This window comes from Triticum aestivum, chromosome 2A (genome assembly GCF_018294505.1).
Source record: "Triticum aestivum cultivar Chinese Spring chromosome 2A, IWGSC CS RefSeq v2.1, whole genome shotgun sequence".
In the NCBI taxonomy this organism is placed as follows: Eukaryota; Viridiplantae; Streptophyta; class Magnoliopsida; order Poales; family Poaceae; genus Triticum; species Triticum aestivum.
Window position 1 is genome coordinate 621,372,744 of NC_057797.1, and position 13,981 is coordinate 621,386,724.

The following is a 13,981-nucleotide window of genomic DNA, read 5'->3' on the forward strand; positions in this document are numbered from 1 at the left end:
CCTTATATCATGATAAATGTTTATTATTCATGCTAGAATTGTATTAACCGGAAACATGATACATGTATGAATACATAGACAAACAGAGTGTCACTAGTATGCCTCTACTTGACTAGCTCGTTGATCAAAGATGGTTATGTTTCCTAGCCATAGACAAAGAGTTGTCATTTGATTAACGAGATCACATCATTAGGAGAATGATGTGATTGACTTGACCCATTCTGTTAGCTTAGCACTCGATCGATTAGTATGTTGCTATTGCTTTCTTCATGACTTATACATGTTCCTATGACTATGAGATTATGCAACTCCCGTTTACCGGAGGAACACTTTGTGTGCTACCAAACGTCACAACGTAACTGGGTGATTATAAAGGTGCTCTATAGGTGTCTCCAAAGGTACTTGTTGGGTTAGCGTATTTCGAGATTAGGATTTGTCACTCCAATTGTCGGAGAGGTATCTCTGGGCCCTCTCGGTAATGCACATCACTTAAGCCTTGCAAGCATTGCAACTAATGAGTTAGTTGCGGGATGATGTATTACAGAACGAGTAAAGAGACTTGCTGGTAACGAGATTTAACTAGGTATTGAGATACCGACGATCGAATCTCGGGAAAGTAACATACCGATGACAAAGGGAACAACGTATGTTGTTATGCGGTCTGATGATGTCTACTACACAACCTTCTTCTTGTAGATGTTGTTGGGACTCCAAGTGCAGAGGTTTGTAGGACAGTAGCAAATTTCCCTCAAGTGGATGACCTAAGGTTTATCAATCCGTAGGAGGCGTAGGATGAAGATGGTCTCTCTCAAGCAACCCTGTAACCAAATAACAAAAAGTCTCTTGTGTCCCCAACACACCCAATAAAATGGTAAATTGTATAGGTGCACTAGTTCGGCAAAGAGATGGTGATACAAGTGGTATATGGATAGTAGATAAAGGTTTTTGTAATCTGAAATTATAAAAACAGCAAGGTAACTAATGACAAAAGTGAGCGTAAACAGTATTGCAATGTGTTGAAACAAGGCCTAGGGTCCATACTTTCGCTAGTGCAAGTTCCCTCAACAATACTAACATAATTGGATCACATAACTATCCCTCAACATGCAACAAAGAGTCACTCCAAAGTCACTAGCTAATAGCGGAGAACAAACGAAGAGATTATGGTAGGGTACGAAACCACCTCAAAGTTATTCTTTCCAATCAATCCGTTGGGCTATTCCTATAAGTGTCACAAACAGCCCTAGAGTTCGTACTAGAATAACACCTTAAGACACACGTCAACCAAAACCCTAATGTCACCTAGATACTCTAATGTCACCTCAAGTATCCGTGGGTATGATTATACGATATGCGTCACACAATCTCACATTCATCTATTCAACCAACACATAGAACCTCAAAGAGTGCCCCAAAGTTTCTACCGGAGAATCACGACGAAAACGTGTGCCAACCCCTATGCATAGGTTCATGGGCGGAACCCGCAAGTTGATCACCAAAACAAACATCAAGTGAACCACGTGATATCCCATTGTCACCACAGATACGTACGGCAAGACATACATCAAGTGTTCTCAAATCTTTAAAGACTCAATCCAATAAGATAACTTCAAAGGGGAAACTCAATCCATTACAAGAGAGTAGAGGGGGGGAGAAAACATCATAAGATCCAACTATAATAGCAAAGCTCGTGATACATCAAGATCGTACCACCTCAAGAACACGAGAGAGAGAGGGAGAGAGAGAGAGAGAGAGATCAAACACATAGCTACTGGTACATACCCTCAGCCCCGAGGGAGAACTACTCCCTCCTCGTCATGGAGAGCACCGGGATGATGAAGATGGCCACCGAAGAGGGATTTCCCCCTCCGGCAGGGTGCCGGAACGGGTCTAGATTGGTTTTCGGTGGCTACGGAGGCTTCTGGCGGCTGAACTCCCGATCTATTGTGATCCCCGATCGTTTTAGGGTATATGGAAATATATAGGCGGAAGAAGTACCTCAGGGGGGGCACGAGGGGCCCACGAGGGTGGAGGGCGTGCCCAGGGGGGGTGGGCGCGCCCCCTGCCTCGTGGTTTCCTCGTAGATCCCCTGACGTGCACTCCAAGTCTTCTGGTCTTCTTCTGATCCAAAAATAAGTTCCGTGAAGTTTCAGGTCAATTGGACTCCGTTTGGTTTTCCTTTTCTGCGATATTCTAAAACAAGGTAAAAACAGAAACTGGCACTGGGCTCTGGTTTAATAGGTTAGTCCCAAAAAATGATATAAAAGTGTATAATAAAGCCCATAAACATCCAAAACAGTAGATAATATAGCATGGAGCAATCAAAAATTATAGATACGTTGGAGACGTATCAGCATCCCCAAGCTTAATTCATGCTCGTCCTCGAGTAAGTAAATGATAAAAACAGAATTTTTGATGTGGAATGCTACTTGGCATAATTTCAATGTAATTCTTCTTAATTGTGGCATGAATATTCAGATCCGGAAGATTCAAGATAAAAGTTCATATTGACATAAAAATAATAATAGTTCAAGTAGACTAACTAAGCAATTATGTCCTCTCAAAATAACATGGCCAAAGAAAGTTCATCCCTACAAAATCATATAGTTTAGTCATGCTCCATTTTCGTCACACAAGAATGCTCTCATCATGCACAACCCTGATGACAAGCCAAGCAATTGTTTCATACTTAAGTAATCTCAAACCTATAAACTTTCACGCAATATATGAGCGCGAGCCATGGACATAGCACTATGGGTGGAATAGAATATGATTATGGGGGTTAGGTGGAGAAGACAAAAAGGGAGAAAGTCTCACATGAACAAGGCTAATCAATGGGCTATGGAGATGCCCATTGATTGATATTAATGCAAGGAGTAGGGATTGCCATGCAACGGATGCACTAGAGCTATAAATGTATGAAATCTCAACAAAAGAAACTAAGTGGGTGTGCATCCAACTTGCTTGCTCACGAAGACCTAGGGCACTTGAGGAGGCCCATTGTTGGAATATACAAGCCAAGTTCTATAATAAAAAATTCCCACTAGTATATGAAAGTGACAAAACAAGAGACTCTCTATCATGAAGATTACAGTGCTACTTTGAAGCACAAGTGTGGCAAAGGATTGTAGCATTGTCCCTTCTCTCTTTTTCTCTCATTTTTTATTTGGCCTTTCTTCTTCCTTTTTTATGGCCTTTCTCTTTTCTTTTTTTTCTTTTTTTTGGGCCTTCTCTTTTTTTATGGCCTTCCTTTTGTTATCTATTCCTCACTTGGGACAATGCTCTAAAAATGATGATCATCACACTTCTATTTATTTACAACTCAATGATTACAACTCGATACTTAGAACAAGATATGACTCTATATGAATGCCTCCGGCGGTGTACCGGGATTGCGATGATGCATGAGTGACATGTATGAAAGAATTATGAGAGGTGGCTTTGCCACAAATACGATGTCAACTGCATGATCATGCAAAGAAATATGACAATGATGAAGCGTGCCATAATAAACGGAACGGTGGAAAGTTGCATGGCAATATATCTCGGAATGGCTATGGAAATGCCATAATAGGTAGGTATGGTGGCTGTTTTGAGGAAGATATAAGGACGTTTATGTGTGACAGAGCGTATCATATCACGGGGTTTGGATGCACCGGCGAAGTTTGCACCAACTCTCAATGTGAGAAAGGGCAATGCACGGTGCCGAAGAGGCTAGCAAGGATGGAAGGGTGAGAGTGCGTATAATCCATGGACTCAACATTAGTCATAAAGAACTCACATACTTATTTAAAAAATCTACAAGTCATCAAAAACCTCGGTACTATGCACATGATCCTAGGGGGATGGATTGGTAGGAAAATACCATCGCTCATCCCCTACCGCCACTCATAAGGAAGACAATCAAATAACACCTCATGTTTCAAATTTGTTACATAACGTTTACCATACGTGCATGCTACGGGACTTGCAAACTTCAACACAAGAATTTCTCAATTTCACAACTACTCAACTAGCATGACTTTGATATTATTACCTCCATATCTCAAAACAATCATCAAGCATCAAACTTCTCTTAGTATTCAATACTCTATATGAAAGTTTTTACTATTCTTGGATGCCTAGCATATTAGGATTATTTAAGCAAATTACCATGCTATTCTGAAGACTCTCAAAATGATATAAGTGAAGCATGAGAGATGAATTATTTCTTCAAAATAAAACCACCATCGTGCTCTAAAAGATATAAGTGAAGCACTAGATCAAATGACAAACTACTCCGAAAGATATAAGTGAAGATCAATGAGTAGTCGAATAATCATGCAACTATGTGAAGACTCTCCCATTTAATAATTTCAGATCTTGGTATTTTATTCAAACAGCAAGCAAAACTAAATAAAATAAAGTAAAATAAGATTATGCTCCAAGCAAAACACATATCATGTGGCGAATAAAAATATAGCTCCAAGTAAAGTTACCGATGAACGAAGACGAAAGAGGGGATGCCTTCCGGGGCATCCCCAAGATTAGGCTCTTGGTTGTCCTTGAATATTGTCTTGGGGTGCCTTGGGCATCCCCAATATTAGGCTATTGCCACTCCTTATTCCATAGTCCATCAAATCTTTACCCAAAACTTGAAAACTTCACAACACAAAACTTAACAGAAAACTCGTAAGCTCCGTTAGCGAAAGAAAACAAAACACCACTTCAAGGTACTGTAATTAACTCATTCTTGATTTATATTGGTGTTAAACCTACTGTATTCCAACTTATCTATGGTTTATAAACTATTTTACTAGCCATAGATTCATCAAAATAAACAAACAACACACGAAAAACAGAATCTGTCAAAAACAGAACAGTCTGTAGTAATCTGTAACTAACGCAAACTTCTGGAACCCCAAAAATTCTAAAATAAATTGCTGGACCTTATTAATTTATCTATTAATCATTGTCAAAAATAATTAACTAAATATCACTCTCCAATAAAAAAATGGCAGCAATTCTCGTGAGCGCTAAAGTTTCTGTTTTTTACAGCATGATCAACAAGACTTTCCCCAAGTCTTCCCAACGGTTCTACTTGGCACAAACACTAATTAAAAGAATAAAACCACATCTAAACAGAGGCTATATGAATTATTTATTACTAAACAGGAGCAAAAAGTAAGGAACAAAAATAAAGTTGGGTTGCCTCCCAACAAGCGCTATCGTTTAACGCCCCTAGCTAGGCATGATGATTTCAATGATGCTCACATAAAGGATAAGAATTGTAACATAAAGAGAGAATCTTGATGAATATTACTAGCACATTTAAGTATAACCCACTTCCTATTCATAGGGATTTTGTGAGAAAACAACTTATGGTAACAACAATCAACTAGCATAGGAAGGCAAAACAAGTATAACTTCAAAATTTTCAACACATAGAGAGGAAACTTGATATTATTGCAACTCCTACAAGCATATATTCCTCCCTCATAATAATTTTCAGTAGCATCATGAATTAATTTAACAATATAACCAGCACCTAAAGCATTCTTTTCATGATCTACAAGCATAGAAAATTTACTACTCTCTACATAAGCAAAATTCTTCTCATGAATAATAGTGGGAGCAAACTCAACAAAATAATTATCACGTGAGGCATAATCCAATTGAAAACTAAAATCATGGTGAAAAGTTTCATGGATATCATTATTCTTTATATCATACAAGTCATCACAATAATCATCATAGATAGCAACGTTGTTCTCATAATCAATTGGAACCTCTTCCGGAATAGTGGATTCATCACAAAATAAAGTCATGACCTCTCCAAACCCACTTTCATCAATATAATCATCATAAATAGGAGGCATGCTTTCATCGTAATAAATTTGCTCATCAAAACTTGGGGGACAAAAAATATAATCTTCATCAAACATAGCTTCCCCAAGCTTGTGGCTTTGCATATCATTAGCATCATGGATATTCAAGGAATTCATACTAACAACATTGCAATCATGCTCATCATTCAAATATTTAGTGCCAAACATTCTAATGCATTCTTCTTCTAGCACTTGAGCACAATTTTCCTTTCCATCATACTCACGAAAGATATTAAAAAGATGAAGCGTATGAGGCAAACTTAATTCAATTTTTTTGTAATTTTCTTTTACAAACTAAACTAGTGATAAAACAAGAAACTAAAAGAATCGATTGCAAGATCTAAAGATATACCTTCAAGCGCTAACCTCCCGGGCAACGGCGCCAGAAAAGAGCTTGATGTCTACTACACAACCTTCTTCTTGTAGACGTTGTTGGGCCTCCAAGTGCAGAGGTTTGTAGGACAGTAGCAAATTTCCCTCAAGTGGATGACCTAAGGTTTATCAATCCGTAGGAGGCGTAGGATGAAGATGGTCTCTCTCAAGCAACCCTGCAACCAAATAACAAAGAGTCTCTTGTGTCCCCAACACACCCAATACAATGGTAAATTGTATAGGTGCACTAGTTCGGCGAAGAGATGGTGATGCAATGGTATATGGATAGTAGATAAAGGTTTTTGTAATCTGAAATTATAAAAACAGCAAGGTAACTAATGATAAAAGTGAGCACAAACGGTATTGCAATGCGTTGAAACAAGGCCTAGGGTCCATACTTTCGCTAGTGCAAGTTCCCTCAAGAATACTAACATAATTGGATCACATAACTATCCCTCAACATGCAACAAAGAGTCACTCCAAAGTCACTAGCTAATAGTGGAGAACAAACGAAGAGATTATGGTAGGGTACAAAACCACCTCAAAGTTATTCTTTCCAATCAATCCGTTGGGCTATTCCTATAAGTGTCACAAACAGCCCTAGAGTTCGTACTAGAATAACACATTAAGAAACACATCAACCAAAACCCTAATGTCACCTAGATACTCCAATGTCACCTCAAGTATCCGTGGGTATGATTATACGATATGCATCACACAATCTCAGATTCATCTATTCAACCAACACATAGAACCTCAAAGAGTGCCCCAAAGTTTCTACCGGAGAATCACGACGAAAACGTGTGCCAACCCCTATGCATAGGTTCATGGGCGGAACCCGCAAGTTGATCACCAAAACATACATCAAGTGAATCACGTGATATCCCATTGTCACCACAGATACGCACGGCAAGACATACATCAAGTGTTCTCAAATCTTTAAAGACTCAATCTGATAAGATAACTTCAAAGGGGAAACTCAATCCATTACAAGAGAGTAGAGGGGGGAGAAAACATCATAAGATCCAACTATAATAGCAAAGCTCATGATACATCAAGATCGTACCACCTCAAGAACACGAGAGAGAGAGAGAGAGAGAGAGAGAGAGAGAGAGAGAGAGAGAGATCAAACACATAGCTACTGGTACATACCCTTAGCCCCGAGGGAGAACTACTCCCTCCTCATCATGGAGAGCACCGGGATGATGAAGATGGCCACCGGAGAGGGATTGCCCCCTCCGGCAGGGTGCCGGAACGGGTCTAGATTGGTTTTAGGTGGCTACGAAGGCTTCTGGCGGCGGAACTCTCGATCTATTGTACTCCGCGATCGTTCTATGGTATATGGAGATATATAGGCGGAAGAAGTACGTCAAGGGGGCCACGAGGGGCCCACGAGGGTGGAGGGGCGCGCCCAGGGGGATGGGCGCGCCCCCTGCCTCGTGGCTTCCTCGTAGACCCTTGACGTGCACTCCAAGTCTTCTGGGCTTCTTCTGATCCAAAAAAAAGTTTCATGAAGTTTTAGGTCAATTGTACTCCGTTTGGTTTTCCTTTTCTGCGATATTCTAAAACAAGGTAAAAACAGAAACTGGCACTGGGCTCTGTGTTAATAGGTTAGTCCCAAAAAATGATATAAAAGTGTATAATAAAGCCCATAAACATCCAAAACAGTACATAATATAACATGGAGCAATCAAAAATTATAGATACGTTGGAGACGTATCATCTGACCGGTAAAGATCTTCGTAGAATATGTGGGAGCCAATATGAGCATCCAGGTTCCGCTATTGGTTATTTACCGGAGACGTGGCTCGGTCATGTCTACATAGTTCTTGAACCCGTAGGGTCCGCACGCTTAACATTTCGATGACAGATATATTATGAGTTTATATGTTTTGATGTACCAAAGGTTGTTCAGAGTCCCGGATGTGATCACGGACATAACGAGGAGTCTTGAAATGGTCGAGACATGAAGATTGATATATTGGAAGCCTATGTTTGGATATCGAAAGTATTCCAGGTGAAATCGGGATTTTACCGGAGTACCGGGAGGTTACCGGAACCCCCCAGGAGCTTAATGGGCCATAGTGGGCCTTGTGGAGAAGAGGAGAGGCGGCCAGGGCAGGGCCGCGCGCCCCTCCCCCTAGTCCGAATAGGACAAGGAGAGGGGGCGGTGCCCCCCTTTCCTTCCTCTCTCTCTCTCTCTCCTCTTTCCCCATCCACTCCTAGTCCAACAAGGAAAAGGGAGGGAGTCCTACTCCCGGTAGGAGTAGGACTCCTCCCGGCGTGCCCCCTCTAGGCCGGCCGCACCTCCCCCCTTGCTCCTTTATATACGGGGGCAGGGGGCACCCTAGAGAGACAACAATTGATCATTTGATCTCTTAGCCGTGTGCGGTGCCCCCCTCCACCATAGTCCACCTCGATAATACTGTAGCGGTGCTTAGGCGAAGCCCTGCGTCGGTAGAACATCATCATCGTTACCACACCGTCGTGCTGACGAAACTCTCCCTCAACACTCGGCTGGATCGGAGTTCGAGGGACGTCATCGGGCTGAACGTGTGCTGAACTCGGAGGTGCCGTGCGTTCGGTACTTGATCGGTCGGATCGTGAAGACGTACGACTACATCAACCGCGTGATGCTAACGCTTCCGCTTTCGGTCTACGAGGGTACATGGACAACACTCTCCCCTCTCGTTGCTATGCATCACCATGATCTTGCGTGTGCATAGGATTTTTTTTTGAAATTACTACGTTTCCCAACAGTGTAATGGGGTAGTTGAGTGTTGAAGCCATATGATGTTGTACTATAATGTATTTCAATTATGAAATCCTGCTTCCTTAATATGGAAATGAAATATATCGTTTGCTTAATATGAAATGTCAATTAGATTAATAAATGTATTATTAATAATAGGGCAATTAGCCTGCTAATTGGATTTTTCTATTGCAAACGGTTATTGAGAAAACACTGTGGGCGATGACCTCAGGCAACGTACATAGTTTCTAGGAATAAACTGTGTTGGATCAATGAACAATGACACATGACATCCTCTTGAAAACGGTTTGCATTAAGCCACCTTGAGCAAACATTTACCACATAAAAATTGTGTGTGATGGACAGCCTTTGTGATACGTCCATTTTGCATCGTGTTTTTATATTGATATTTATTGCATTATGGGATGTTATTACACATTATGGTACAATACTTATGCCTCTTCTCCCTTATTTTACAAGGTATACATGAAGAGGGAGAATGCCGGGAGCTAGAATTCTGGACTGAAAAAGGAGCAAATCTGAGAGACCTATTCTGTACAACTCCAAAAGTCATTAAACTTCATGGAGAATTATTTTGGAATATATAAAAAATATTGGGCGAAGAAAGCACCCGAGGGGACCCACCAGCCAGCCACAAGGGTGGGGGCGCGCCCCCTGCCTTGCCGCCTACCTGGCAGGCCCCCGATGCCCATCTTCTGCTATATGAAGGGTTTTTACCTGGAAAAAATTCAAGATGAAGCTTTCGGGACGAAGCGCCGCTGTTTCGAGGCGGAACTTAGGCAGAACCAATCTAGGGCTCCGGCGGAGCTGTTCTGGTGGGGAAACTTCCCTCCCGGAGGGGGAAATCGAAGCCATCATCACATCACCAACGATCCTCTCATCGAGAGGGGGTCAATCTCCATCAACATCTTCACCAACACCATCTCCTCTCAAACCCTAGTTCATATCTTGTATCCGATCTTTTTCTCAAAACCTCAGATTGGTATCTATGGGTTGCTAGTAGTGTTGATTACTCCTTGTAGTTGATGCTAGTTTGTTTATTTGGTGGAAGATCATATGTTCAGATCCTTAATGATAGTTATTACTCCTCTGATTATGAACATGAATATGCTTTGTGAGTAGCTACGTTTGTTCCTGAGGACATGGGAGAAGTCTTGTTATAAGTAATCACGTGAATTTGGTATTCGTTCGATATTTTGATGAAATGTATGTTGTCTCTCCTCTAGTGGTGTTATGTGAACGTCGACTACATGACACTTCATCATGATTTGGGCCTAGGGGAAGGCATTGGGAAGTAATAAGTAGATGATGGGTTGCTAGAGTGACAGAAGTTTAAACCATAGTTTATGCGTTGCTTCGTAAGTGGCTGATTTGGATCCATATGTTTCATGCTATGGTTAGATTTATTTTAATTCTTCTTTCGTAGTTGCAGATGCTTGTTAGAGGGGTTAATCATAAGTAGGAGGATTGTCCAAGGAAGGACAACACCCAAGCACCAGTCTACCCACATATCAAATTATCAAAGTAACGAACGGGAATCATATGAGTATGATGAAAACCTAGCTTGACAATAATTCCCATGTGTCCTCGGGAGCGCTTTGCTTTATATAACAGTTCGCCCAGACTTGTCCTTTGCTACAAAAAGGATTGGGCCACCTTGCTGCACCTTAGTTACTTTTGTTACTTGTTACCCGTTACAAATTATCTTATCACACAACCATCTGTTACCGATAATTTCAGTGCTTGCAGAGAATACCTTGCTGAAAACCACATGTCATTTCCTTCTGCTCCTCGTTGGGTTCGACACTTTTACTTATAGAAAGGACTACAATAGATCCCCTATACTTGTGGGTCATCACTTTGCCACTTAGTTTTTTCTACGCACCGTGTGTGATGCATTCAATAATGCAAACTATAAAATTGTTAATATCATGTACAATGGCAATGCTATCACAAACGATTTAACGGGGGAAATTGTGTTGATGTACCTGCGAACAGAAACGTTTTCCTTGGAGCGACTGTGTGGGATGTATATACGAACGAAAATGTTTAGAGGGGACTGACTGTGTGGGATGTACTTACGACCAGAAATGATTTCGCGTTTATAATTGTATTTTTTAGCACTACTGTACGTATAACTGTATTTGATCGCTCGCCGGTCGCACACGACCTCATTTTTCCAAGCGTGTGTGCCAGGAGTGCATATCCCAACGGTTTCTGGGTCATGTGGGAAGGACCCCCTATCGCAGTCACTCACTAAGCGACGGTTCAGAACGCCGTCGTGGAAAGGGATTAAAAACCGTTTGTATAGCACGTTGTTGTACCAGTGCATGGAACAATAAAAAATTGTAGATATGTTGGAGACGTATTAATACACCACTGAACTTTTGTCTGCAGTGCAATGGATTATTAATACCGCACATGCTTCAGATTTGTCATGCCCTTTATGCTACACACACAATACTATTGAATCTTCTGACTGCTCATACTTTATTAGGGAGTGAAGATAGAGCACACCGAGATGTTTCAGTCTCTTTCCTCTTTTTCTGAGGAGTTGCTACCATACAACTGCTATATTATTGATAGGAAAAAGGTGTAAAACAAACATTAACATTCCACTTTCTAACTACACCTTTTAAATTAGGCAGACTCTGCAAGTAAAGAAAATGTCAGGGTGAGAGGGTATGGCTACAGAGCCGAGGGAACGTTCTCTTGAGCCTGAGACATTGTGATGGGGAACTTGTCATTAAGAACAACATTTTTGTGTGTAATTCTTAGCCATTATATCTGGTAATTATGGATGCACAAGATTGACCGTGTCAAAAATGATTCTAGTTTCGTATATTGTGTCAAACGTGAGTCGTGCATGTCGTCACCTTGGATAACACATGTTTTATGTCATTTTTGTATCTTGCGGTACTACACTAACAAATAATTATATATTTTTCTCATGCAAGTATATCAGACTAAGGCATAGCCTAGTGGTGGGAAGGGGCTGATGCCTTCCCACCCACCCAAGTTCAAGGCATGGTACTTGCAATTTGGGTTTGTTGCACCAATTATACTGTAGGGGGTTTCCTTACAGTCTTTCTGTCAAAAAAACGCATTAACCAACTTTTCATATAATTTTTTATGCATAATGATTGCACCAGTTATGATTCTTCGAAGTTGGTTAGATGTATCCGATGTGAAAGTCTACAAATGCATCCAAAATACACAATTTGAATTTTGAATTCTAACGAGATGTGCATTGCACGTGCACGCTTACTAGTTTTTGTAAGTAGCAGACGGTAGAAAAAATAAAATTCAATTTCACCACATCAACACATATAATTGCAGTTTTAACATGCTAACAGAAATTCTTGGCACTTACTCCCTCCGTAAAGAAATATAAGAGCGTTTAGATCATTACTTTGAAGGAAATATGCCCTAGAGGCAATAATAAAGTTGTTATTTATATTTCCTCATATCATGATAAATGTTCATTATTCAAGCTAGAATTGTATTAACCCGAAACTTAGTACATGTGGGAATACATAGACAAACAGAGTGTCCCTAGTATGCCTCTACTTTACTAGCTCGTTAATCAAAGATGGTTAAGTTTCCTAGCCATGGACATGTGTTGTCATTTGATGAATGGGATCACATCATTAGAGAATGGTGTGATGGACTAGACCCATCTGTTAGCTTAGCACTATGATCATTTAGTTTATTGCTATTGCTTTCTTCAGGACTTATACATGTTTCTATGACTATGAGATTATGCAACTCCCAAATATCGGAGGAACACTTAGTGTGCTATCAAATGTCACAACGTAACTGGGTGATTATAAAGATGCTCTACAGGTGTCTCGGATGGTGTTTGTTGAGTTGGCATAGATCGAGATTAGGATTTGTCACTCCGATTGTCGGAGAGGTATCTCTGGGCCCTCTCGGTAATGCAGATCACTATAAGCCTTGCAAGCAATGTGACTAATGATTTAGTTGCGGGATGATGCATTACGGAACGATTAAAGAGACTTGCCGGTGACGAGATTGAACTAGGTATGATGATACCGATGATCGAATCTCGGGCAAGTAACATACCGATGACAAAGGGAATAACGTATGTTGTTATGCGGTTTGACTGATAAAGATCTTCATATAATATGTAGGAACCAATATGAGCATCCAGGTTCCGCTATTGGTTATTGACTGGATATGTGTCTCGGTCATGTCTACATAGTTCTCGAACCTGTAGGGTCCGCACGCTTAATGTTCGATGACGATTTGTATTATGAGTTATGCGATTTAATGTACCGAAGTTTGTTCAGAGTCCCGGATGTGATCACAGACATGACGAGGAGTCTCAAAATGGTTGAGACATAAAGATTCATATATTGGAAGGTTACATTCGGACACCGGAATGGTTCGGGTCATTTCGGATGAGTTTCGGAGTACCGGGGGTTACCAGAACCCCCTCCGGGAAGTTATTGGGCCTCATGGGTCTAGTGGTGGAAGAGAGGAGGCAGGCCAATGTTGGAAATATGCCCTAGAGGCAATAATAAAATGGTTATTATTGTATTTACTTGTCCATGATAATTGTCTGTTGTTCATGCTATAATTGTATTAATTGGAAACCGTAATACATGTGTGAATACATAGACCACAACATGTCCCTAGTAAGCCTCTAGTTGACTAGCTCGTTGATCAATAGATGGTCATGGTTTCCTGACCATGGACATTGGATGTCACTGATAACGGGATCACATCATTAGGAGAATGATGTGATGGACAAGACCCAATCCTAAGCGTAGCACAAGATCGTGTAGTTCGTTTGCTAAAGCTTTTCTAATGTCAAGTATCATTTCCTTAGACCATGAGATTGTGCAACTCCCGGATACCGTAGGAATGCTTTGGGTGTACCAAACGTCACAACGTAACTGGGTGGCTATAAAGGTGCACTACAGGTATCTCCGAAAGTGTCTGT